The sequence below is a fragment of the Squalius cephalus genome, assembly GCF_949319135.1.
Source record: "Squalius cephalus genome assembly, chromosome: 3".
Lineage (NCBI taxonomy): Eukaryota > Metazoa > Chordata > Actinopteri > Cypriniformes > Leuciscidae > Squalius > Squalius cephalus.
Window position 1 is genome coordinate 45889578 of NC_137124.1, and position 27102 is coordinate 45916679.

At 45.2% G+C, this 27102-nt stretch overlaps 1 protein-coding gene across 26 annotated transcripts in view; it reads left to right on the forward strand.

Moving 5' to 3' along the window:
• LOC307155595 (receptor-type tyrosine-protein phosphatase delta) overlaps positions 1–27102 on the forward strand; it is an 846598-nt gene that overhangs the window by 460473 nt on the left and 359023 nt on the right. The gene's annotated exons all lie outside the window — the stretch shown is intronic.

Consider the following 27102-nt stretch of genomic DNA (forward strand, 5'->3'; position numbering starts at 1 on the left):
GAAAAGCGATCGACGACGGTGAGAATTACAGTGTTTCCCTCGGAAGAGGGAAGCCCTGTAATAAAATCTAGGGCGATGTGCGACCACGGCCGAGACGGTAAAGGAAGAGGTCGAAGGAGACCGGCGGGAGGCGAGTTGCTGGACTTGGTCTGAGCGCAGACAGTACAAGAAGCGATGAAACGCCGAACATCACGGGTGGGCCACCAGAATTTAGATCGAATAGAGGCAATAGTGCCTCTAAAACCGGGGTGAGCGAACAATTTAGAAGAGTGCCCCCATTGAAGTACGGCGAGTCGAGCGGAGGGAGGAACGTACAAACGGTCTCTGGGACAAAGACGGGGAGTGACGGAGTGCGAAAGCGCACGTCTGACGAGCCGTTCTATTCCCCAGACAGCGGCGCCCACCACCATGCCTTGAGAAAGAATCTCTTCCTTGGTGGACGCCACCTCTGGAGAAGCGAACTGCCGTGAAAGAGCGTCAGGCTTTAGGTTCTTAGAACCAGGAGAAATCAAAACGTGCAAAGAAAAGCACCCAACGAGAATGACGTGCGTTAAGTCTCTTAGCAGAGCGGATATACTCCAAATTTCTATGATCGGTCCAGACCATAAATGGCACCGAAGCACCCTCTAACCAGTGTCGCCATTCACCGAGGGCCAAACGGATGGCTAATAACTCGCGATTGCCAATGTCATAATTGCGTTCGGCGGGTGACAAGCGGTGAGAGAAAAAGGCGCAGGAATGAATCTTCTCATCAGTAGATGAGCACTGGGAGAGGACGGCTCCCACGCCCACCTCAGAGGCATCGATTTCGACAATGAATTGTCTGTTAACGTCAGGGGTAATTAAAATAGGAGCGGAGGTGAACAAGGACTTAAGGCGATCAAAAGCAGTCTGGGCCGATTCAGACCAAGAAAATCGTATCTTGGCAGACGTGAGGGCAGAAAGAGGGGTGGCGACTTGACTAAAATTACGGATAAACCGACGATAAAAATTTGCGAACCCCAGGAAACGCTGAAGAGCGACGCGTGAGTCGGGCACAGGCCATTCCGTTATGGCACGAACCTTGGCGGAATCCATACTGATACCCTCGGCGGAAATAACTGAACCAAGGAACGTGACGGACCGGGCATGGAAAGTGCACTTCTCCGCCTTAACGAACAAACGGTTCTCCAGGAGACGCTGGAGAACCTGACGAACGTGCTGAATGTGTACCTGGAGAGAGGGGGAAAAAATCAAGATGTCATCGAGATAAACAAGAACAAAGATATTTAACATGTCTCTAAGGACGTAGTTAATTAACGCTTGAAAAACGGCAGGAGTGTTGACCAGTCCGAAAGGAAGAATGCGATATTCAAAGTGCCCTTAGGGGGTATTGAACGCTGTCTTCCACTCGTGCCCCTCCTTTATCTGGATTAGATGGTAAGCATTACAAAGATCTAGCTTTGTGAAGATCTTAGCCCCCTGCAGGATCTCAAAGGCGGATGACATGAGAGGCAAGGGGTAATGGTTCTTGACTGTGATGTCATTCATACCTCGGTAATCGATGCAGGGGCGTAATGAACCATCTTTCTTTTTGACAAAAAAGAAACCAGCGCCGGCAGGAGAGAAGGAGGGAACAATAGTACCAGCATCTAAAGAGTCAGACAAATACTTCTCGAGTGCCTCACGTTCTGGCGCGGACAGGGAATACAAACGCCCACGGGGGGGAGTGGTACCCGGTAGGAGATCGATACTACAGTCATAAGATCGATGGGGAGGAAGAGAAGTGGCCCGGGAACGACTGAAAACCGCCCGCAGATCATGGTACTCCTCAGGGACACCAGACAAATCACCGGGTTCCTCCTGAAACACAGGAACAGAAGACACAGCAGGTATGGCAGACACTAAACACTTCACATGACAAGACAAATTCCAAGAAAGGATGGAGCCGTTGGACCAATTAATCTGGGGGTTATGTTCAACTAACCAGGGATGTCCTAAAACAACAGGGGTATAGGGAGAATGAAAAATAAGAAAATAAATAGTCTCTCGATGGTTTCCAGAGACGGTGAAACTCACAGGGACCGTGGCACAGCGCACCCTGGCGAGAACGCTGCCGTCTAGAGCATAAACCGGGGTGGAGTCCTTGAGTTCGATAAGGGGAATACCCTGTTCACGGGCCCAAGCCTCATCCACAAAACTTCCCTCGGCCCCAGAGTCAATCAATGCCCGGCAGGAGACGGCAGAACCCGGCCAGCGGAGGTGAACAGGAAAAGTAGTGCGGGTGCGTGACGGAGGGACTAAGCAAGAGGCGCTCACCAGTAACCCTCTCTCTACTGGTGAGCTCTGGCTTTTACCGGGCAGGCAGAAAAGAAGTGAGAGGCAGCATCCTGTGATCCAGCGCTGACGTTCCGCCGCGGAGATCTTTAACCCGCCGAGCTGCATAGGCTCTGATTCAGTGTTGGCGGCGGAAGGAGACGAGGAAGCAGGAGCGGCTAGCAGGGACTTCTCAAGACAGCGAGCTCTGCGGCGTAACTCGAAGTGCTTCTCGACGCGGATAGCCAGGTCGATGAGGGGGTCGAGACGAGACGGGGTCTCGCGGGCCAAGATCTCGTCCTTGATGTCTGCATTCAGACCCTTGAGAAAACGTGCCACCAGAGCCGGTTCGTTCCAGTCACAGGAGGTCGCTAAAGTGCGAAATTCGATTGAAAAGTCGGCTGTAGACCTCTTCCCTTGACGGAGAGTAGAGAGGAGTCGAGAGGCTTCAGCCCCGTGTGCGGAGCGGTCGAACACTCGTAGCATCTCCTCCTTGAAGAGCACATAACGGTCCAAACAGCCGGCGTCAGAGCTCCAGAAGGCAGTACCCCACTCCCGTGCCCGGCCAGTGAGAAGGGAGACCACGAAAGCGATGCGGGAGCGATCCTGTGAGTATGTCGAGGGCTGAAGAGAGAAGACCACCTCGCATTGCGTTAGGAAAGATCAGCATTCAGAAGGCTCACCCGCATAGCAAGGAGGATTGTTCACTCGAGGTTCGGGAGCATCAGAACTCTTGACAGGGGATGACTCAGCACGAAGGTGGTGAAACTGCCGGGTTAAGTCGGACATCTGGGCAGCGAGGGTATCCATCGCATGACGAGTGGCAGCAAGGTCATCCTCATGACGACCCAGCATGGCTCCCTGCAGTTCGAGAGCGGTCTGGAAAGAATCCTCCTTCGCTGGGTCCATGTTGGCCAGATTATTCTGTCACAGATCAGAAGGAGAGAGGACCCAAACGCAAAGGCAGGTAAAGTTCCTTTAATAAACTCAGAAAGTCCAAAAGGCAAAATAGAACTCAGGTGGCCAATAGGCGATTCTTAAAAACAGATAATGTCTCAATTAATGAATTAACAGAAGGTGGCTGGCACACCGCCAGGAACGGGAAATCCTGGAGAAAGCAGAGAGCGCGTCCAGGCAAGCGGTGGGCGCTACTGGCAACAGCAGACTCACGTCAGCGGGAGGCTGGGTAGAGCAGAGGTTTAGCGGAGATAATCTCTAGCAACAACACGCACCAAGCAGGACACGACAGGATAGGACAGAAGGTAAGGGAACCAGTATCAGGTACGTATGAAACATGGGATAATAATCTGGCGAAGAACAAAGGGAATAGGAGACTAGAAATAGAGCATCTAATCAGAGAAAGGAGGAACAGGTGAGGAGAAAACAGAATGACGAGGCGCGGGGATGGGGAACAGCTGGGAGTGAGAACAAGAGGATAATGAGAAGAGTGAATGAGTGTGTGTGTGTGTGTGTGTATGTGTGTGTGTGTGTAACTGACCAGGAGAGGGAGAAAGAGAGACAGAGAAGGATACCCGGTTCATGACAGAAACTTTTAGTACTATAGTGTGTGAGCACATGCGCACTAGAACATTTCATAGTGTCTGCTCTATTTCTCTCCATAAATTATGAGTGATTATTTTTTTTTAAATAAAGGCTTTAAAAGGGTGTTTTCACAGCGATGCCATAGAAGAACCCTTTTTGGTTCCCCAAAGAACCTTTCATACCCCTTTTCCACCAAGGCAGTGCTGGTGCTGGTTCTGGTTCGGAGCCAAAGCCTAGTTTCAAAACGGTTCTTTGTTTTTCGGCACCCAAAGCACCAGCTCTGAACCAGGAAAAGTGGTTCTTAAGTAGCACCAAAACATTGCTGGTCTAGAAGTAAGAACTGGGGCTGGGGGTGTGGTATACCGTAACCAACAAGACGAACAGAAATTGTGACCGCCATTTTTTTAAATTGCAGCTAATCGAGCTAATAGCAGCTAATTGCTATTTTTAATTAACCTGTATATAAATATCATTACTCATTTTGGCAAATAAATTAAAAAATGCCATATATTTTCCATATATAATATAACTTTTTGTACTTTTAGAGCTCTGCAGCCATCTACTGGTTAAAGTGATTTTTTTTTTTTTTTTTACTTTTAAAACTGCATTTTCCAAGATTTGGCCAAAAATCTTACACTAAACCATGTCAGATTATCCATGTTATCTCCATGAATGAAAGTTAGGGTGTATTCACACCTGCCTCGTTTGGTTCAATTGAATCGAACTCTAGTTCGTTTCCCCCCTTGGTGCGGACCTTTTGGGCAGGTGTGAATACAGCAATCGAACTCGGGTGCGGACCAAACAATCGAACCGAGACCCAGCTGAAGAGGTGGTCTGTGTACGGTTCCAAACAAACTCTGGTACGGTTCGTTTACGGTGTGAACATGAACCGACCCAATTGCAGAAAACTGAGCCTTTTATTTGACTGCTCTTATGAGGATACGGACATTTTGGCATAATGGTGTCTAAAGCGAGCGAGCGAGCAAGAGCGCGCGCACGGCAGAGAGAGAGGGATCGAGAGACCTTGCGTGCGTGTGCCAGCTAGTGTGCCTCACGAAGCGCATGTAAGGACCCAAGCAATCAATTGTCGGTGCGGGCGGGCTTTTATCTATACCATATAGTTTCTTCATATTGCGTTTGTAGAGAATAACACCAAATCAGTAAAATAACAAATATTACATTACGAAATATCTCCATACTGAGCCTGTTTGTGCACTTCCTGCTTTTCCCTGCTTGAGAATTCCTGTCCAATGAATGGACGACCTTAGCACACGTGTGGTTTTGTTTACACATTTTGGTTCACTTGCAAAAAGAGCAGTGTGAAAGCGAACCGTACCAAACAAAAAAAATCAACATCCTATTTGGTCCGGACCAAAGCAAGTGAACTATCGGACTTTCCTGGTGTGAATACACCCTTAGAAATGTGGGTATTTTATAAGGCAAATTTTTTATAATTTTTTTTTTCTTTTTGGAGAATTTTTCTTTTCATTTTTTGAACATTTTGTGGAGTAAAAATGTCCAAATGTAGAGTAAAAACATTAATAAACTGAGTAAAATTACATTTGTTTAATATATATATATTGTTACAAAATTACATTTTGTTGCCTGGGGTCTCTCAGACCCCAAACAGCCTGACTGTAAACCGCAAATGAACAGCGCACAAGGGTTAAAGTTGTGGAACATAGTGCAGAACAAAGTGCAGCCATAACAGGGCATTGTGTATCAAAAAGTTAAATGAAAATAAATAAATACAAATAAATAGAATGAAGAAAAAAATATATCTATATAGAGATGTCATTTAAAGGGTTAAGTTATGTTTATGCACTAAACAAGACCAATAAACTTGATTTATTAACCTATTAACACAGTATACCCCATTTTCCCATGATAAATGTACTTACAAGGCATTTGCCCACCGGCGACTATAGTTGCCGCTTTGACTTTTGACTAAGTATACAAACAAGTAATAAAAACTCAGTGAGTGTTTTAGCGCAATTTTCTCACGTCATGGGATCACAACACTAAGAGATAGTAAATCTTTTCCTGGATTTTTTTTGTGCGTTCCCAAGATTAGAGCTTCCTTAACATAATGCCGAAAACCCGAAGTCTCTAGGTGGTCTGGTTGAGGAGTAGATAGAAGTGCAAGATTGGTGCGCACAGACAGAACAGAAATCATGAGTTAACAATCGCAATTTTGTCCGGTGGAAAATTGTGCTAAAAACTATAGATCTCTTGTAAGATTTGTTTTGTTTGGATGATTCTAGAGACCTTCATGATTATGTAGATATATATATGTCAACAAAAAATACTTATTAGTAACATGAAAATGTCCTTTCTTTGGGAGGGTTTGCCTTCGCCATGCTTCCTGGAAGTAGGGGTAGGAAGTTGACAGCCTCATGTGACAGGGAGGAAGTGAATACCTTTTTTTTTTTTCTTGAAATCCTTTATTTGGTTGTTTGCTTGCATGTCATTGAGAAATAAAACATGGACAACATCTAGAAAAATATTTACAAAAGGAAAATTACAACTATGCACTGCGGCAACTATAGTTGCCGGTGGGCTTAAATGGGTTTTAAGGGAGCATGCTTTCCCATAATGTAGCGTGTGCACAACGCGCATACACTTTGCTTCTCTCATCTACACACAGACGCAGCAGTTGCCATTATTGCAAATCATACATAATTACAAGGAAACATATTCCACATGAGGGAAATCATTGTGGTGTCCATGAAGATGTGAAAAAATAGGCATAAATCTAGCTTACACTTTTACCAAAATTAATATATGCCTGTTTAACCAAAGCTAATTTGGGTGGGTTTCTCCCATCCACATACAATGTCACTTCTCTGTCTTTTACATCCCTGACGAGAATGTTGGTCTCCTCGGCTGTGAACCAAATCCATATCATTCCAATCCAAGTCATTTATCCCACCGGTATAATAGCAACAGCGCCCAAGACCCGCCCACAAAGTTACTTGCGTTTCGCGCTTGATACTTGCGTTTCAGATCGTTAAACGGTCCCACAATATTTCTTGGCACACTCGTTTTATGCGTATTTGGCGCCACATATTGTTGAGGGTGTATTGACATGTAAAAGTCTAGACACTGAATATAAGACAAACAAATTTTTTTCAGATGTATTTCTAAGAAAAATACATTGTCTTATATTCAGAACAATATGGTAGTTTCAACAGTTTTTGCTGTGGTTCCGAAATTGGTACCAAGAACTGTGAAATTTGACTGGTATTGGTAGTGACTACCGAAATTTTGGTACCATGACAACCCTATTTATCTTTATATTTATCCTCCTTAGTGAACGGGCCTTTAAAAGGGCTTTGGGACATTCAGTAGTCGCCCATGCCATGAAAGAAAGGGTCTAATATGATGGAAAAATATAATATTTCTGAGTCTGCAGTCTGCTAATGTCCGTTATGCCTGTCGGAAGTCATCGCAGAATTCCTTGAGAACAGTGAGTCACCCTCCTTCCACCTGCCTGCTTCCCTCGGCAGTTAATAAAGAGTAACTCTTTATCTCATACAGGTTTTTAATATCAGAGAAACAAAATTAAGTTGACCCTGTCACAAAGCCTCGAGACTGACGGTGAAGTGTAAGCCAGCCCTCTCCTCTAATCTTGCTGTCACTCCTCCCGCGCTCCTCTCAGACGGCGATAAGACCTCCCTCGCGCTAGTGCTAAGTCTAATGAAGATCTTATCTCTTCTCAATAGTAGATATTAACATGTCCTCATCAAATCCACAACCCTCGCCCTCCCTCAAATCAGCTCCAAACAATGCCTCTCAAACGGACCAAATTGGATCCCGAAAAATGAGCTTTCCTTCATTTTCTGGCATTGTAATTCCTCAAACGCGCATCAAGATTAATCAAAAGCAGACATTCAGATCAGTGTGAGCAAACTAATATGACCTCATTGTTGAGAGTAGAGCTCTAAGATATTGTGAGATTTTATTTTTTGGGAGAGTTTCTCAATGTGGAAAACTAGAACTAGAGGGAACTATACTTGCTTAAGCCAAAAGCATACTTTGATTTTGATGCAAATGTTTACCATATGCGTACAGCTGAATGCATAGCCTTTCAAAGTATACTTCATTTTATAGTGTGTGAGCACATGCGCACTAGAACGTTTCATAGTGTCTGCTCTATTTCTCTCCATAAATTATGAGTGATTAATTTTTTTTAAATAAAGGCTTTAAAAGGGTGTTTTCACAGCGATGCCATAGAAGAACCCTTTTTGGTTCCCCAAAGAACCTTTCATACCCCTTTTCCACCAAGGCAGTGCTGGTGCTGGTTCGGAGCCAAAGCCTAGTTTCAAAACGGTTCTTTGTTTTTCGGCACCCAAAGCACCAGCTCTGAACCAGGAAAAGTGGTTCTTAAGTAGCACCAAAACATTGCTGGTCTAGAAGTAAGAACTGGGGCTGGGGGTGTGGTATACTGTAACCAACAAGACGAACAGAAATTGTGACCGCCATTTTTTAAATTGCAGCTAATCGAGCTAATAGCAGCTAATTGCTATTTTTAATAAACCTGTATATAAATATCATTACTCATTTTGGCAAATAAATTAAAAAATGCCATATATTTTCCATATATAAACACCCCCCCCCCCCCCCGAACAACTGCTAGCATAAAGTTTAAGGTAAAAATAACTGCCATTAAATTATAGTATCTAACTACTATGCAATTAGATAAACTGTCCATTCATTACATCACTTTACCTCTGTCTTTATCCCCTTTTATCCACTTCTCTTCTTTTTGGCACTGTATCTATCAAAGACTATAATGCTAATTTATAATGTGTCATGTAAATTCAGCCATCCGTCACAATCAAGTAACTTTCACCGTGTCTAGACCTGGCACGAGCTGCCAGGCCCGTTTCTACAGGGGAGCCTGAGTGTGTTAAGCGCCCTCAAACAAAAGCAATGCTGTCTACATTGGATGCGGCGAGGGGCGACGCTACACAACAAATTACCAACAACTGATCGCACGCGCTCTGTTTCTGACGCACTTCAAGCACTCGCTGGGCGGGGGAAGATTTTTGTGGAGGGTTATTTATATTTTTTATTTTTTGCTTTATTTGGTAGTATTTCAAATTAATGGTTTTAAAATAGTTTTATATATAAAAATAAAAATAAAAATTCACTCGTTCACTCATTTTAGCGCCTATGGATGAGTGACGCCCCTAGCATTTGCCTATTCCGCCTATGCCGCGGGCCGGCCCTGGCTTTATGCATACCTTAAAGAATGCTTATAAAACAAATTATAGGCTACTTTATATTTTGACTATTAGCATAGGGCCTAATGATTCTGCTTCAGGACTGCCCACCTAGAGAAGACTGACGTGAAGTGACCTTTTAATTTAGTTTTGAAAATGAAAAATACCTCTGAGAGGTGAAAATGTTGTTGTGGGGATCAATGACAAAACTCCGAATGTCTTTGGAGACTTTATGTAGCCCAATCAAACTCAGCCACTGGATCTTCTTCAGAAATGTTCAATGTGGAGTCTGGAAATTATTTAAAAAGTCTAGCTTCATGGTGGGCAGATTAAAACACTGTGCACTCTGACTGCAAAATTCCCTGTATAAGAGATAAAAACTGTGCAGAAATAAGGACATTCTACTATTTTCATTTGTTACATTCTGGATCTCTTATCATTGCTTGTGGCATGAAAAAGACAGACAGATGAAACATTAAGTGTGAACTTTGCTGGAAGACATGAGAAATAAATGGGTTTGCTTGACAGATTTGCTTGAGATTTGGATGGATCAATTGCTGGTCTGAAAAAATCAACTGATAAAATATTATATCAAAGTGGCTTGTAAAATAAATGATTGTTTAATCATTAATAATTTTCTTTATTTTAGACCATATGAAAAGTAATGTGTACAGTTAGATAGTCGCTGTCACACAAAACAAATCTACTAAATTTAGTTTTTAATTTGTAATAGCATCATTAATACATGATTACAACACATAATGGACATGAGATATTGCATGTAAGTGATTTTATGTGAGTGTGGAGTTATACGAGAGACATGAGGCAATCACTGAGACAATGATCAATAGCCTATAAAGTTTGCACCAATTATACAAATATATTCAACAGAAGAATATCACGACCAAAATCAAGTGTTTTAATGAGGAATGTTGTAATGAATAAAGCAGAAACCATGCGTGCATCAGCGGAACAGGGTGCTGCAAGGTCAGAGGTCACACGAGCAGAGCTTTGTTTTCAATTTCTCTAAAGCTCATTTCACTCATTCAGCTCAAGTAATAGCAGGAAAGTGTAAGATCAATGCTGATTGATCTGAAAGACCTACGCAATTACCCGTGTGCACAGGGCCGTGTTATAGTGGTTCGTGCCCGTTAGTGGATGCGTAAACACACTGCAGTCAGTGCTTCTGAAGAGAATGAAGTTAAAGCTGGAACTGACACATGTACTCGTCCTTCCCTGTGTGCTACGATCACCTGTCTTTCTTCATGAAAAGAGTGTATTTTTTAGTGTCGGGCTCTGCTTTCCGTCTGTGACTATTTACTGTATACAAGAAAAAATTTGAAGTGAAATGTTTGACATATTGTATAAAACGTCGCCCACATTTCACATGCAAATTTAATCAGGAAAGCTGCATATATTGTCATTTTGAACACTGCCAGTATACACAATGGTTAAATAGATTCATCAGTAGATAAATGCCCAAAGTAACTTTGATTTTCTGTCATGCTTGAGGCTTTTCTTTGCCTATTGATTGTTGTTATTAAACTACTTATATTTGCTCAACCCTGATATTACATCTTACAGAAAACCATTTTTACATTTTAGACATTTATATATTTAGCTAAACCTGACCATCAAATGGATGTTAATCACATTTTCACCATATGTGGGTTCATGTATTCATTTGTTGGGATGAGCTGTTGGTCCTCAGGGTCTCGTGATGTCCGTATCTGTCCATTTAAGGATCAGATCGATGGCCGCCCCGATGGGTTGATCACCTTAATGCTTAATCAATGCAGTCCAGCACTCAGGGAGTCCCTGGGTCCTGAGGAGGCCCATTCATCCGTGTGTGTGTGTGTGTGTGTGTGTGTGTGTGTGTGTGTGTGTGTGTGTGTGTGTGTGTGTGTGTGTGTGTGTGTGTGTGTGAATTATTCTAATCTTTGACAGCCGTCTTCATGCCTGCAGACAACCACTTGTGTTGTTATTGATCTAGTGAGAGTCTTTATGACTCTGAGATCTCTTGTTCTCTTCTCTCCCCTTGTGAAAATGAAGTATATGTTACAATACATTTAACACTAGAACTACCGGAATTCCATAACTACTAGAACGACCATAGCGGTCATTCTGACCGTTCATACTTTGAAGTTCATATGGCCGTACTGAACGTCATTTTCGTCATGTAATATCTATTGTACATGTTAACCTTCTCTTTTCCAATGAAGCTTTTAATTCCTGTCGTCATAGCCCTTAAAACAAGCACAAAAGAAAGATTGCCCCGACAGGTGCTGCCTCTATTTGAGGAACATTTTGCATCAAAATATATATTTTTTTTCACCGCACTCACCACGTGAATATAGACATGCACAAAAGTTAGGAAACGTCAAAGCTTCATACAGTTAGTACAGCCCTGTTTGTAAATAAGTTCAATAATCAATACAAAATCTAAAAATAAATGGATCTACAATAATGATAAACAGGACACACAATTTTAATTCAAATGAATGTGAAAATGTACACACACAAACAGGCTAAGAAAAAAACATGAACATTAGCTAAACAAGAAAACGAACTGCTTCAGAACGATTCGTTTCAGTGAACAAAAAATATTAACGAACAAAATCAGGTTAACTGCCCATTTGAACGGCGCAAACATACCGCATCATTGACGCTTACGCACATTCCACACAGGTAAACACCGCCTTTCGCGTGCAGCTCCCACACACGTTGTGACATTTGATACATCTCCTTGGTTTTATTTTGTTTGCAGTTCCTCCAGTTGTATGGCTTTTGATTCCATGTGGTCGGAGTGAAGTTCGCTCGCCAGTCGTATGATGAAGTCCCTCTGCGAGACTTGCAATGTAGCGGACTTATGATATCTATAACGCGTGCGGTCAAAATGACCGTTATGGTAGTTCTAGGTAGAAATAGTCAGAACTGTTGTGTGTTTAATGATTTTAATAAAATAACAGTGTCAGAATAAAATATACACATATTTAGGAAAAGTCAGAGTCCTACAGCCACATTTATTTTATTTTAACAAAGTTATAACATTGTAAAATTTAAAAACGGTCAAAATGACCGCCTTGGGAGTTCTAGTGTTAAAAGAGTATGTGTTATGAAAAAATGTATCCTTTAAAAAAAATGTTTGTGTCTGAAGTGAATTATTCTTTTCAGACACTTAATGTTCATTGCAATTATGAATGTGCATTATAGTTTACATTTATTTGAAAAAATAAATATAAAATATACTTTAATGTCATTTCTATTGAATATTTATGACAAGTATTTAAATACATTTTGTGATGAAGTTGCAGTTTAGTACATTTAAAATATATTAACTTTAAATGTGATACTGAATAACTATGGAAGCTTGTTTCTGCCACAGAATAATAATAAAAAAAAATATCTGACTCAGAATTGCATGATATAAAGTTGCAATTGTGTGTTATAAAGTCAGAATTGCATGATATAAAGTCACAACTGCATGTTATAAAGTCAGAATTGTGAGATATAAACTCGCAATTCTGAGGAAAACGTTCTCGGTTACTAACGTAACCTCGGTTCTCTCTAGAAGAGGGAACGAGTACTGCGTAATATCTTACGCTATGGGGAAATCTCTTTTCCGCGAGATATTGAAGCCAAAAATTATCCTTAATTTTTAAATAATGTAAAACGCGTTGCGGCAGCATGCAGGCATAGGCAAGACGGCTCGCGTGCCTATTGGCTGCCCTGCGGCAACTGCAGCACCCTATCGAGAGAGGCCCCCATGACGTCAGATCCAATGGGGGCGCTTCGCGCCCACTGCGTCACGTCCCGCCGAAACTCACGTGGCGTGGGCCTATAAATATAGCTCGACAGGCTGATTCCACTGGTTTTTCATCGCCGAAGCGAACCAGAGCGTGTTGCAGGCACGGCAAAGATACGCAGTACTCATTCCCTCTTCTAGAGAGAACCGAGGTTACGTTAGTATTCTCTCGTACTGCGTAATATCTTACGCTATGGGGAACACAGTGTAAAACGCCATGCATGCTGAGATCCAATACCAAAGTCCCAAGGGCAAGTGCCTGGGGCTCATATAGTACATGATCATCAGGGACTCACAGAGAGTCCAGGAAGAGGGGCTAGAATAGCATCATTCCCGTAATAAATAGCATCCTATAAGGAGCAATTATATTGATAGTGTTCCACACAGCCAGGGCAAACAAACTCGGCCTGGTCTGATGAATATTATGGGTCTTACACACTGCCCATAGAGCTGCGTGATCGATCAGCGAGCGTTTGCTCAAGCAGTTTCAGTATTCTGGGCCGAAAGCATCGGGGCAGACAATACCGATTTATTAAACCGAAAGCAGCTTAGCCTGCAAAGTGGGAACCTCTAGGTTATAAAACCTTATAAATGTAGACGGGGAGGCCCAGCCTGCCGCCATACAGATATCTTGCAAGGCAATCCCACTAGACCAAGCCCACGATGAGGCCATGCCTCTTGTGGAGTGCGCTCTGACACCTAACGGGCACTGCGAGCCCTTAGAGGCGTAAGCCAGCGCTATAGCATCAACTATCCATCTGGATAGGCTGTTTTGACACGGCTAGTCCCTTAGAACGTCCGTTGAACGAGACAAAGAGCTGCTCCGTCTGTCTGAAGACAGACGAGTGAGACACATAAGCCCTTAATGCCCTGACCGTGCAAAGGAAGCTGGCGTCCTTCTCCTCGTTAGGGACCGGCAGGCAGGGCAGACAGGGAAATCACCTGAGCCCTGAATGGTGTGTTGAGGGATTTAGGAACGTACCCGTGCCTCGGTTTGAGTATGACTTTCGCGTCATTTGGCCCAAACTCCATGCATGTCGCGCTCACTGAGAGCGCTTGTAAGTCCCCTATATGCTTTACTGAAGCAAGAGCCAGAAGAAACACTGTCTTGAAAGACAAGTGTTTGATATCTATTGATTAGATCGGCTCGAATGGGACACCTTTCATGGCCTCCAAGACCATAGAAAGGTCCCACATGGGAACTGAGGAAGGTCTGGGAGGATTTAATTTTTTAATATTTAGACCACTTATTGATTGCTCTCAGGATGTGAAGAAAGTTTCAACCACTATAACAAAAAAAATATATAAATAAAATTGCCTACCCTACCCTTAAGTGGCCTTTTATTTCATTACTATTAGATTATCTGCAAGTACAGTTTTTTTAAATGCTTTTAAGATTTAAAGTACATTGCAAGTGCACATTCAATACAATTAACTTTGTGCCCTTCTTTTTCACAAGTGCCTATTGGCTTTTTTTATTGTGGTCAGAGATGCTTTCTGTATGTTTTCTTGCATGAAAATGTCACCTCATGGTTGGAGGCCATATAAAGGTTGAAGTAAATAACCTCAGAAAATCTAATTTCTTACACTGTCTGATGTTGGTCAAATCTTTGATTTGTTCTTACTGAAAGTACCTCATAGCTCTTTGTTTATGTCACCGCCATGAGCTGTAATTAGATACTTGCTATTGCTAGACCATGGCAGATGATATTATGGGGATGTTCACATTCTAGAGAGGTTTAGATTGGACAAAAATTTAAGGCACCTACCGTGAAAAAGGTTATATCATCTATATTTTAGCTTGTTTTCTAGAAAGATTTTTATATATTGTTGCTGTCAGGAGGAAACCTTGCATCAAAAAAAAAACACTACTTTTCAGGAAATGGAAAAAACACTACAGCAGTGTTGTCCATCCGGACCATAATGATCCGATAACGATCGCTGTCCTATCAACCAGTGCACCCTTACGAATGCTCACTTCCCTTAACGGGGCAAGACCAGCCTCTGCGGCTGCCAGGTGACAGCCCAGAAAGGAGGACTTTGTACTGGTATGCCTGACGTTTCTGTGTTAAAATCTTGAACGGGAGCTTGTGCAGGGGCCAGATTTAAAAGTCAATGGTCTAAGATTGGTCGCAACCCACCGCCTTTCTTTGGCACAATTTCTTTGGCAAGGTCTGTAGAAACCCTTCTTCATCTCGGCTGGAGGGACAGGCTATATTGCCTCCTTTGTCAATAGGACTGCAATTTCTGCACTCAGGACATGGGTCTCTTTGCCTGCCAACGAGGTAAAGGGATCGCAACTGACCCTAGTCAGGCACTTGGCAAACTGAATCACGTAGCCGAGTCTGACTGTCCTGATGAGCCAGTGTGACAGGTTGAGAAGTGCTTAGGCCTACCAGGCATCCAAACTCTGCACAAGCAGCACTAGAGGAACAATCATTTTTGATATACCTGCGGTGGTAGGTAGCGATCCTGTGGCTGTGGGTATACTACCTTGCTCCGTAAGCCCCCAACTGGAACTGGCCTGTGACGGTTGAGGAAGCTGCACATCCTCTAATCGTGAAGAGTTTAACCTAATTTGCCAGGTGTGGCTAATTTGCCTAATTTGTCCGATCTTAAGGAGGCGGTAAGTCCATGTCCGTCATACCCGGGCGGCGAACTATGTGACAGAGAATGAGGAAGTTGCTCTTTCTTTTAAAAATGTGGGTGCCGCTGGCAATTCGATTCTCCACCCGGCCCTCCACCAAGGGAAAGAGTGGGAACTCAACTGGGAGCAACATGCAAGACAATGAATGGTAGGGCCGTGAGAAATGACCCGGCGGAAACATTCCCGCTGCAGCCTTGTGCATCGCAGAAGGACCAGTACGAGCAACTGAGGTGACTCTCTGCCTTAGCAGAAAAGAGAGTTGCGATCACAACGCTGCCATGGTCATCTTCTTGCAATGAGGACATAAGCCATCCACAAACTTTGTCTCAGCGTGGCTGGGACCCAAACACTTAAGACAGCGATCGTGACCATCTGAGCCTGAAAGATATCTACCGCATCCAGAAACACACAGGCGGAAAGGTATCTTTAAAAAGATGCTCTCCAACTGACTCGCAATGTCTTGAATGCTTTCACCAGTGTGATCAGTCTTGGCTGGTCCCTGGAGTGTACGATCACAACGGTGTGATTAGAATGGTCAGTGCATCACGTGATCAACTGCTAAATTCAAATGTGATTTCGCGCGTTGGCTGGCGCTGAGCCAGAGACAGGCGCACTCAGAGCTGTCATATATCACAACTTTTCAGTGTTTTCAACCACGTAATGTTTATTTTAGGTTTCAGACATATAAATTCACATAAGTACTAAACACATTCTAAATAACGGTCGCCTTGAAAAACTCACGCTGGGGGGTCAGCCAGAATTTTTTTAAACTTACGTGTGAAAGGGTTAACAGTTCTAAAAATTCACAGACAGGCCAGCTGACAGTCTTGCCTGGACCCGGGACGAGATAATCTTAGATGGGCCACTAAGTCTAGGTCTTGACCACTATTTCAAGGACAATTAGGAAGAAAACAAATAAAAAGCTTTTATGTAACTCAAATATTACATATTTATTCCACAAATAGGCCTATTTTATTTTATTTTATTTTATTTTTATTATTCCATAATTTAATGAGGGCCCAGTCTCTTTTTAATGATTTGTATTGGTTAAATATTTGCAAAACCCACAGAAAGATAAAGGGCCCCATTTTAACGATCTCAGCGCATGGTCTAAAGCGCACGGTGCAAGTTCACTTAGAGCGTGTCCGAATCCACTTTTGCTAGTTTAATGACGGGTCTAAAAGGTTTGGTCTAAAAGGGTTGTCCCTATTCTCATAATGAGTAATGGATGTGTTTTGGGATTTAACTGTCACCCCCCCCCCCCCCCCCCCCTTTTTTTTTTTTGCATAGACATGAAAATCACTATCCAAACTTAAATGGTTGTAATTCAAGAATGCTTTAGAATATAGGCATATGGTTGATCTTGTTTTAAAAAAGACATTTGCCAGATTATTGTAGAAGTGAAATAAATTATGAAAGTGAAACAGAAAAAAAGTTACATAAGTTTGAATTTATGAAAATGTGCAATGTACAATGTTTTATCTAAAATATATATATATTACAAAATATATTTTACTCCAAAACAAGAAAATTAAAACCAAAAATCTAAACAAGTTGTGTTCCAAATTTTAGGTTGATATCTCAAAAAATGAGCTTTCAGTAAGATTTTATTTGGGCGCAGTATCAAACTTTTTCACTAGATGGACAGCCAAGCTTCCTTATTGACCATATAAGGGCGCCTCCATTTTCATATACTGTATGTTTTGAATGATCTGAACCATGTATTTCCATAATTTCATACAATTTATGTAGTATACATCCTATTCAGAAATAGTATGGGTGGTTTGGCAGTATTTGATTTGATTTCAACTTCTAATAAACACATACGAACAGCACATATGTGCATTATAGCTCGCTGCCACATCACAAATCTAGAATCCATAATATTTTTCTATATATTCAAAACATTTTCAGACCTTTTTTTCTCATAAAATTTAATTGGTGTTATCTTTTGAACTCTTGGCATGAAAACAAACTGAGGTTTCTACCAATCTTTCATGATTTTTCATGTTTATTTCTATTTCAAAATACTAAACACGCTTAATGAATATGAAATATTCTTGTTGCAAATTGATAAATTACTGCTCCTCTGTAATTTATTTAAAAAAAAACAGCCACCAAATATGAAAACGTACTCGGTTACCTAATGTAACCTCGGTTCTCTCTAGAAGAGGGAACGAGTATTGCGTAAGTTGATTACGCATCGGGAAAGTCTTCTTTCTTCGAGATCTGAAGCCAAAAATTATCCTTAATTTTGTATTCATTGTCAACGCAGTGCGGCAGCCGGCAGACCTAGGCAGGCTGTATAAGCGTGCTCATTGGCTGCCCGGCGGCAACTGCTTAAGCCTATCAGTGAGCACTCTGAAACGTGGCCTCCAATGAGGCCTCTAACCGTCAGAATGGGTGTGGCCAGCATGTATATAACCAGTGCTCACAGGCTAAATATCTGGTTTTCGCAGTCTGAAGCGCAAAAGCTCGTGGCGCGACACGGCAGGTTACGCAATACTCGTTCCCTCTTCTAGAGAGAACCGAGGTTACATTAGGTAACCGAGTACGTTCTCTTACGAGAGGTTCTCTCATATTGCGTAAGTTGCTTACGCATCGGGAACCCTTTGTCAACGCCGTGTGCGCCGAGCATCCAGCCCATGAATCCCAGGGAGACCGGGGAAAACATTCTGCTGGAATAGGTGGCCGGTCGGAGAGACGGGCCAACACAGTACAAAGCACTTCACTCAGTATATAAAATAGAGCGGCGCGGCCGGTCTATAAGCATATAACAGTGCAAAACAGTAGGGCCGGCAGAGCGAGCCCACACAGTACATAAGCACTTATTAGGGTAAGAAAAGAGCGACATAGTCGGTCTTTCATGAAGAGAATAGACCCCCGCGCCACAGAGTGGAATACGGGCGGCCAGCAGCGCGGGCCAGCTCCGGTAAACAGCGCGTAAAGGGGAATGAGAAACAGAGCGGTCCAGCTGGTCTGAGTATAAAACACTTCACCCTAAGTATCATACCAGAAATATCGCCAGCATGTGAACGTAGTCTGCACATGAGAGACTGGGCAGAGCATATATGTCACTTATACGGACAGTAATTTTGCCTGTAAGGCGGGAACTTCCAGGTTATAAAACCTCACCAATGTCGATGGGGAGGCCCAGCCCGCCGCCATACAAATACCGTGGATAGAAATTCCGCTGGACCAGGCCCACGAAGAGGCCATGCCTCTAGTAGAGTGGGCTCTGATACCCAGAGGGCACTGCAGGTGTTTGGAGGCATAAGCTGCTGCAATCGTGTCCACTATCCACCTGGACAGGCTCTGTTTCGAGGCGGCGAGACCCTTGGTGCGTCCGCCGAAGGAAACAAAGAGCTGCTTTGAACGCCTGAAAGCGGCGGAGCGCGTGATGTAAACTCTCAGCGCCCGGACAGGGCATAGGAGGTTATCACTGTCCCCATTATCGGATGCTGGCAGAGCCGAAAGGGAAATGACTTGTGCCCTAAAAGGGGCTCCAATCGCTTTGGGGATGTAACCGTGTCTCGGTCTGAGAATGACTTTCGAGTCGTTCGGTCCGAACTCAAGACATGCAGGGCTAACATATAGCGCGTGCAAATCCCCCACACGTTTAACTGAAGACAGAGCTATCAGAAAAACGGTTTTAAGCGACAGGTACTTTAAATCCACGGATTTGAGCGGTTCAAAGGGAAAAGCCTTCAGGGCCTCCAGGACCAAGGACAGATCCCAAATAGGAACCGAGGGGGGCCGCGGGGGATTCATCCGTCTAGCTCCTCTGAGGAAGCGGATAATGAGCTCGTTCCTTCCTATTGCCTGGCCGCGCGTCGTCTCAGCGAACGCTGCAATAGCCGCCACATACACTTTGAGCGTGGAAGGGGACCTGCCCTTTTCCAACAGCTCTTGTAGGAAGGAGAGCACCCGCGGGACCCCGCATGCGCGTGGATCCAAGCTCTTAGTAGCGCACCATTTAGAAAACACCGACCATTTAGACGCGTAGAGCCGTCTCGTAGAGGGGGCTCTAGACTGTGTGATCGTGTTCACGACCCCTTCTGGCAGGTCAACGGGTATCCGTTGATCACCCATGCATGCAGAGACCAACGCTCTGGATGGGGATGCCAGATCGATCCACCGGCTTGGGAGAGGAGATCCTTTCTCACCGGGATCGGCCATGGGGATGAGTGCGACAGCCTCACTAGCTCTGGGTACCAAGTTTGGTTCTCCCAGCGCGGGGCTATAAGAAGCACTGAGTGGTGCGTTTCTCTGATCCTCGAAATGACCTGTGGCAACAGGGAGATCGGAGGAAAAGCATACAGCGGGAGGCTGGGCCATGTCTGGGACAGCGCGTCCTCGCTTTTCGAGAAAAATTTCGGGCAGTGAGCGTTGTCTTTCGACGCAAAGAGGTCGATCTCCGCTCTGCCGAATAGGCGCCAGAGAAACTGGACTGTCTGGGGGTGCAGGGACCATTCTCCCGGGGGAATGTTGTCCCTGGACAGCCTGTCTGGACCGACATTCAGGTGGCCCGGCACGTGCGCGGCTCTCAGCGAGCGCAACGAGCTGTAAGCCCACACGAGAAGGCGTTCTGTCAGCTTGCACAGATTCCTGGATCTGACACCGCCCTGTCGGTTCACATAGGATACCACGGACATGTTGTCCGAGCGGACTAGCACATGGTGATCCTGTATGAATGGGAGGAAGCGCTTGAGCGCGTTCTCGACCGCTATCATCTCCAAACAGTTTATGTGGAGGCATTTTTCCTGGTCTGACCACAGGCCAAAAACCGGTTTGCCCTCATTGGGGCCGTCATTGCCACAGTGTCCAGATCCAAACCCAGAAAAGAGGTTGATTGACTGGGCACTAGCGAGCTCTTGGTCCAGTTGACCGTAAGCCCCAGACTGTCCAAGTGGCTTAGAAGCACTGTTCTGTGGGCGATGAGTTCGGCCTCTGACTGTGCTAGAATCAGCCAATCGTCCAAGTAGTTCAGAATTCGCATTCCCCGACCCCTCAGGGGAGCGAGAGCCGTGTCCATGCACTTCGTAAATGTACGGGGTGCCAATGACAGGCCGAACGGCAGGACGGTGTACTGATATACCTGACCGTCGAAGGCGAATCTCAAGAATGGCCTGTGACGCGTCTTTTAGATCGAGAGATATAAACCAGTCCCTCGGGCGAATCTGCGCGAGAATTTGTCTGGTTGTGAGCATTTTGAACGGTCTTCTCATAAGAGCCTTGTTCAAACGTCTCAGATCCAAAATTGGTCTGACAGCTCCGTCCTTCTTGGGAACGAGGAAATAACGGCTGTAAAAGCCTGACTCGCTCATAGAAGGGGAAACCAGTTCTATAGCCCTTTTGCACAGAAGTGTAGCTATTTCTGCTCGAAGTAGATGTGCTACTTCCTCATTCACTCTGGTCTCGATACGCGCTTGAAAGCGCGGAGGGCGGCGAGCGAACTGCAGAGTATAGCCCTGTTTTACTGTGCTCAGCACCCATTCTGACGCGCCTGGAATAGCTTCCCACGCTTTCGCGTGTACAGCCAGGGGCAGAATGGCCTCCGGGCTCTGATCGCTGCTGATCGCGGGCTTGAGAGCTCGAAACGGAGGGGCGGGCGCGGCGGCGCGCGCTCTCGGTGCTTAGATACGGCGGGTCGCAAGCAGCGATTACTGGCCGTTTTACACACAGCGTCCCGTTGGCTTTGGACGGGGAACATACAGTGTGAGGCACGACGCTTGAAAGCGGCGTCGGGGGCGAAGTATTCGAGAGGATGTGTGAGCGCGTGGGAGCGGGCACAGCATCTGTATTTATAACATGACCGGTCGTGAGGGGTTGTGTAACAGAGCGGGCAGTGAGTAGGTGTGGGCACAGCGGGGTGGACACGTGACCTACTCTTAACGCTCGAGCGGCTTCTGCGAGAAACACGGGGTTTATGGTGCTTGTGTGCAGAGGTGAACACAGATAAGTGGGCACATTTACTGCATTTGAAACACAGACAGCGCGAGTCGCGCGACCAGGCATAATTTCTCTGGGTCGCCGTGAAAACGGCGGTTGTGTGCAGGCGAGAGGGTGAATTCACCGGCTCGTTGGCTGCGAGATGAGTGTCTGCAGTAACCGTGGCAACGTGGACTGACAGAGCGTGAAGCTTTGACGATGGTCCGGCCGCGGCGGGACACGATCGTCGCTTCTTTCCTCGGGCTAGGAGTTTTTTGCAGGCTCAGGCTTCACCGCGATCCCCTGCCGGGGTCCCCGGGGAGGAGGCGGCCTGATGCGGCTGGTCGAGCGAGAGCGAGGGCGGCCGCCCTGTCGTCGCTGCGAGGATGGAGGTCGAGCTGGGCGCTGGGCAGAGCTTTGCGCAGGCTGGTCACGAGGACGGCGTGCAGCAGGCCTGGAGCGCCGAGGCAGAAACAAATTCATTGCCTGTGTGGTCTTCTGAACCTCCGAAAAGCGGTCCACGATCCCGTTTACCGCTGGGCCGAACAGGCCAGTGGGGGAGAGGGGGGCGTTAAGGAACGCCGCGCGCTCAGACTCCCTCATATCCGCGAGCGTGAGCCAGAGATGCCTCTCTGTGACAGTCAGAGAGGCCATGCACCGTCCAATGGCCTGGGCAGCGGATTTCGTGGCGCGAAGGGAGAGGTCCGTCGCGCTCCTCAAATCCGTGATGGAAGCAGACTCCGAACCCTTCTCGTCCAGATCACGGAGGAGGTTAGCTTGGAGAATCTGCAGTCCGGCCATAGAGTGGAGTGCAGATGCAGCCTGTCCAGCGGCGGCGAAAGCGCGGCCGACGAGGGCTGATGTGGTCCTGCAAGCCTTAGACGGGAGGGCAGCCTTTGAGCGCCAACCAGAGGGCGGGCAAAGGTGCGCTGCGACCGCCTCTTCCACGGGGGGAATGGCATTATACCCCTTCTCAGCGGCGCCGTCAACCTGTGAGAGCGTCGATGAGGCGTGTGAAGAAACTCTCGCGGAGAATGGAGCATTCCACGATTTAGAGAGCTCTCTGTGAAGCTCAGGCTGGAAGGGTGCGGTTCTGGACGCTGGCTGTCGGCGGCGATGATGAAGGAAGCAGCCGTCGAGTCTGTTCGGTGCTGGCTCCTCAGGAGGAGACCAATCAAGGCCCAGCTGTTCAACAGCTCGCGTGAGGAGGCGTAACAGTTCCGCGTCCTCGCCCGCTCGAGTACGGCCTGAATCCTGGACTGAAGAGGAGGCAGTAGACCAGTCCTCGCTGTCAGAGGCTAGGATGGAACAGCTGTCCGCGGCGCGTTCATCAAACTCGTCCGCCTCATCCCCTGAAACGGCGGCGGCGCGGGCGGGAGCCGGCGGCTGCGCGGCCGGGAGGGGGGGCGGGGAAGGCAAGAGAGAAGCTCGAGGGAGAGGATCCAGCGAGTTTCTACGCGCCTCGTCGGTCTCCGGTGGTCGCTGTGAGCGGCGCTTCTTCTTGCGCGGCCCAGCAGGGACAGGCGGAGCGACATCTTGGTCAAAAACTTCAAGTCGAGCCCGCAGGGTCGACATTGAAAGTTCCTCGCACTCAGGGCAGCCGCCCGTGGAGAGTGCGGTGGCGGCGTGCTCGCGGCCCAGGCCGAGAGCGCAGATGAGGTGGCGGTCTCCGTTGCTGAGCGGGGCGCGGCACGAGCCGCAGGAAAAACGGGGCATTTTTAGAAAAACGCCCCGTGCTCTTTTAGAGAGAGAGAAAACGTGTGTCGCAGTAGGCGAACACACAGCAGTAAAGGATATGACGCCGGATAGCGTAGCAGGCACGGAATGCTGAAGGCGGCGAAGGTGGCCGGCTTCTTCAGGCGCTGTCCTCGGCTTGCTGGTCGCTGGTTTCAACGGCGGCGGCTCTCAAGATCCAGCGATGCGAAGAGCTTCGCTGAAGACAAGAAAATCAGATATTTAGCCTGTGAGCACTGGTTATATACACGCTGGCCACACCCATTCTGACGGTTAGAAGGGTGTGGAGGGCGCGAAGCGAAAAAAAGCGAAAAAAAGCACCTTGGAGAAACTCAACAGCAGTGCAAAATATGAAAAGACAATGCAGAAAAGCAGAGCGCATGTGGCGGAAGACTAAACTTGTAGTCCATTATAACATCTACAAAGACAGCATCCATGCTTTCAATATGGAACTAGGCAAAGCTAGACAGACTTTCTTCTCAAATATTATAAACAGTAATTTAAACAACACACGCACTCTTTTTTGCTACTGTAGAGAGACTGACAAACCCCCCAAGCCAGATTGCCAGTGAAATGCTCTCAGACAGCAAGTGCAGTGAGTTTGCTTCTTTCTTCTCTGAGAAAATCAATCATATCAGAAAGGTGATCAGCACATCCTTGAATTGCCCTGGGGTCAGACAGATCAAACCACCTGAGAAAGTAGTTACTATGTCTGATTTCAAAGAAATTGATGGTAAAATTTTGGAAGAAACCGTACAGCACCTTAAAACATCAACCTGCGCTCTTGATACACTTCCCACATCATTTTTCAAAAGTGTGTTAAACAGTTTAGAAGCAGATCTTCTAGAAGTGGTAAATGCTTCACTTCTCTCTGGGAGTTTTCTAAACTACTATAGACCGATCTCAAATCTTCCTTTCATAGGCAAGATCATTGAAAAAGTTGTCTTCAATCAGCTGAACAAATTCTTATGCTCGAATGGATACTTTGACAATTTTCAATCTGGTTTCCGACCGCACCACAGCACAGAGACAGCGCTCATAAAGATAATAAACGATATTCGCTTAAATACTGATTCAGGCAAATTATCAGTGCTGGTACTACTCGACCTCAGTGCTGCATTTGACACTGTCGATCATAACATACTTCTCGACAGGCTGGAAAACTGGGTGGGGCTTTCTGGGATAGTCCTAAAATGGTTCAGGTCATACTTAGATGGGAGAGGTTATTATGTGAGTATAGGAGATCATAAGTCTGAGTGGACATCCATGACATGCGGAGTCCCTCAAGGCTCAATCCTTGCGCCACTCCTGTTCAACCTGTATATGCTCCCAATGAGCCAAATAATGAGAAAGAACCAAATTGCTTACCACAGCTATGCAGACGACACACAGCTCTACTTAGCCCTATCGCCTAACGATTACAGCCCCATTGACTCCCTGTGCCAATGCATCGATGAAGTCAACAGTTGGATGTGTCAAAACTTTCTTCAGTTAAACAAAGACAAAACTGAAGTCATTGCGTTTGGAAACAAAGATGAAGTTCTCAAGGTGAACGCATACCTTCACTCTAGGGGTCAAACAACGAAACATGAAGTCAGGAATCTTGGTGTGACACTAGAGTCAGACCTTAGTTTCAGTAGTCATGTCAAAGCAATAACTAAATCAGCATACTATCATCTGAAAAATATTGCAAGAATTAGATGCTTTGTTTCCAGACAAGACTTAGAGAAACTTGTGCATGCTTTCATCACCAGCAGGGTGGATTATTGTAATGGACTCCTCACTGGCCTTCCCAAAAAGACCATAAGACAGTTGCAGCTCATACAGAACGCTGCTGCCAGGATTCTGAGCAGAACCAGAAAATATGAACATATCACACCAGTCCTCAGGTCTTTACACTGGCTCCCAGTTAAATTTAGGATTGATTTTAAAGTATTATTACTGGTATATAAATCATTCAATGGCCTAGGACCTCAATATATTGCAGATATGCTCACTAAATATAAACCCAACAGACCACTCAGATCATTAGGATCATATCAGCTAGAAATACCAAGGGTTCACTCTAAGCATGGTGAATCTGCTTTTAGCTATTATGCCAGCCGCAGCTGGAACCAGCTTCCAGAGGAGATCAGACGTGCTCCTACAGTAGTCACTTTCAAATCCAGACTCAAAACACATCTGTTTAGCTATGCATTTAATGAATGAGCACTGTGCCAATGTTCGTCCGACTGTTTGTACTGTACTGTATTTTATTTTTTATTCTTCTTAACTGTTTTAATTATTCTTATTTCTTGTTACTATTTTAATTTCTTTTATGTAAAGCACTTTGAATTGCCATTGTGTATGAAATGTGCTATATAAATAAACTTGCCTTGCCTTGCCTTGCCTTGCCTCATTGGAGTCCACGTTTCAGAGTGCTCACTGATAGGCTTACGCAGTTGCCGCCGGGAAGCCAATGAGCACGCTTATACAGCCTGCCTAGGTCTGCCGGCTGCCGCACTGCGTTGACAATGAATACAAAATTAAGGATAATTTTTGGCTTCAGATCTCGAAGAAAGAAGACTTTCCCGATGCGTAAGCAACTTATGCAATACGAGAGAACCTCTTGTAAGAGAACTAGAGATTGTAGAACAGAACACCACAATTGCTTAGATGCCATTCTGCTCATAGACAGTGCTCCAGCTTATCAACAATGACGCGCGGACTATGATGATTGACAGCTCGCTCACGAGCGAGGGCGGGTCTGTGTTGAAACGCTGCTGTCAATCAACAATCGTGGGAGGGGCGTCCGACCGTGTGCGGCTTGATTTGAGAGAGGGGAAAATATATAAGACGATTAAAAAAAAATCACTGGATGGATTTTTATCATTTTATGATGGTTGTGTACAGGCACTGCCAACACACATTTCAGTACAATCAACTTGTAAAAGTGCATGTACCATTATATGACCGCTTTAATAAGAAGAGTGTACGCGCATTGTGGACCCGCCTATAGGCGCACATTACTAACGCGCTCATTAAATAAAATAAAAAAATATATATTAATAATAATATGGCGCAGTCTATTTCTGTTGCCTCAAAATAGCAACGCGCCAACAACGCGCCAGAACACACCTCATTTTCAGACCAGCACGCCCATGGGCACACAAATGGGCGCAAATGCACTTGCTATTTAAACATGGCGCAGGACGTGAAATTGATAACTGCGTCGTACTGAAACTAGCAAAAAACACTTGTGTCACGCTTGCCGCTGCATTGCGCCGGGTGTAAGATAGGGCCCAAAGTGTGACCAATAGTATTGATTTATGGAAAATAAAATAAAAATGACAAGAGATACAAGATTCCTGCCTGACAGCGTTGATATGTATTTCTGCTGTGTCTAAACTAATGATATTTTATTAGTTTGGATGGCCTCACAAACACATGTTAAAAATCAAACAGGGGCTTTTCAACATAAACTGCATTGTGAATCATCCGTGTGTCTTGCATGTTGTGTGGGCTGGTTCTGTTTCATAGGACAAAACAGTGGTCCAGTTTTATTTAGAAGTGCTGCTTATTAAAATATTCTTAAATACGATCCCATTGTAAGTAAGTAAGTAAGTAAAATTTATTTATATAGCACCTTTCACAGACAAAAGGTCACAAAGTGCTTTACAAACTGTTAATTAAAAAGATCAGGCATGCAAACAATAGATCTACCAAAACAACACACAAAACACAAAAACACAAGTAACCAATGCTGTCAAATAAAAGCAAGCCCAAAAAGATGCGTCTTCAGATGTTTTTTAAAAGAACTGACAGAATCCATAGTTCTCAGTGCTAATGGAAGTGAGTTCCAAAGCCTTGGTGCCACAGTACAAAAGGCACAGTCCCCTTTAGTATTTAGACGAGTTCTAGGGACAATTAGAAGGTCCATA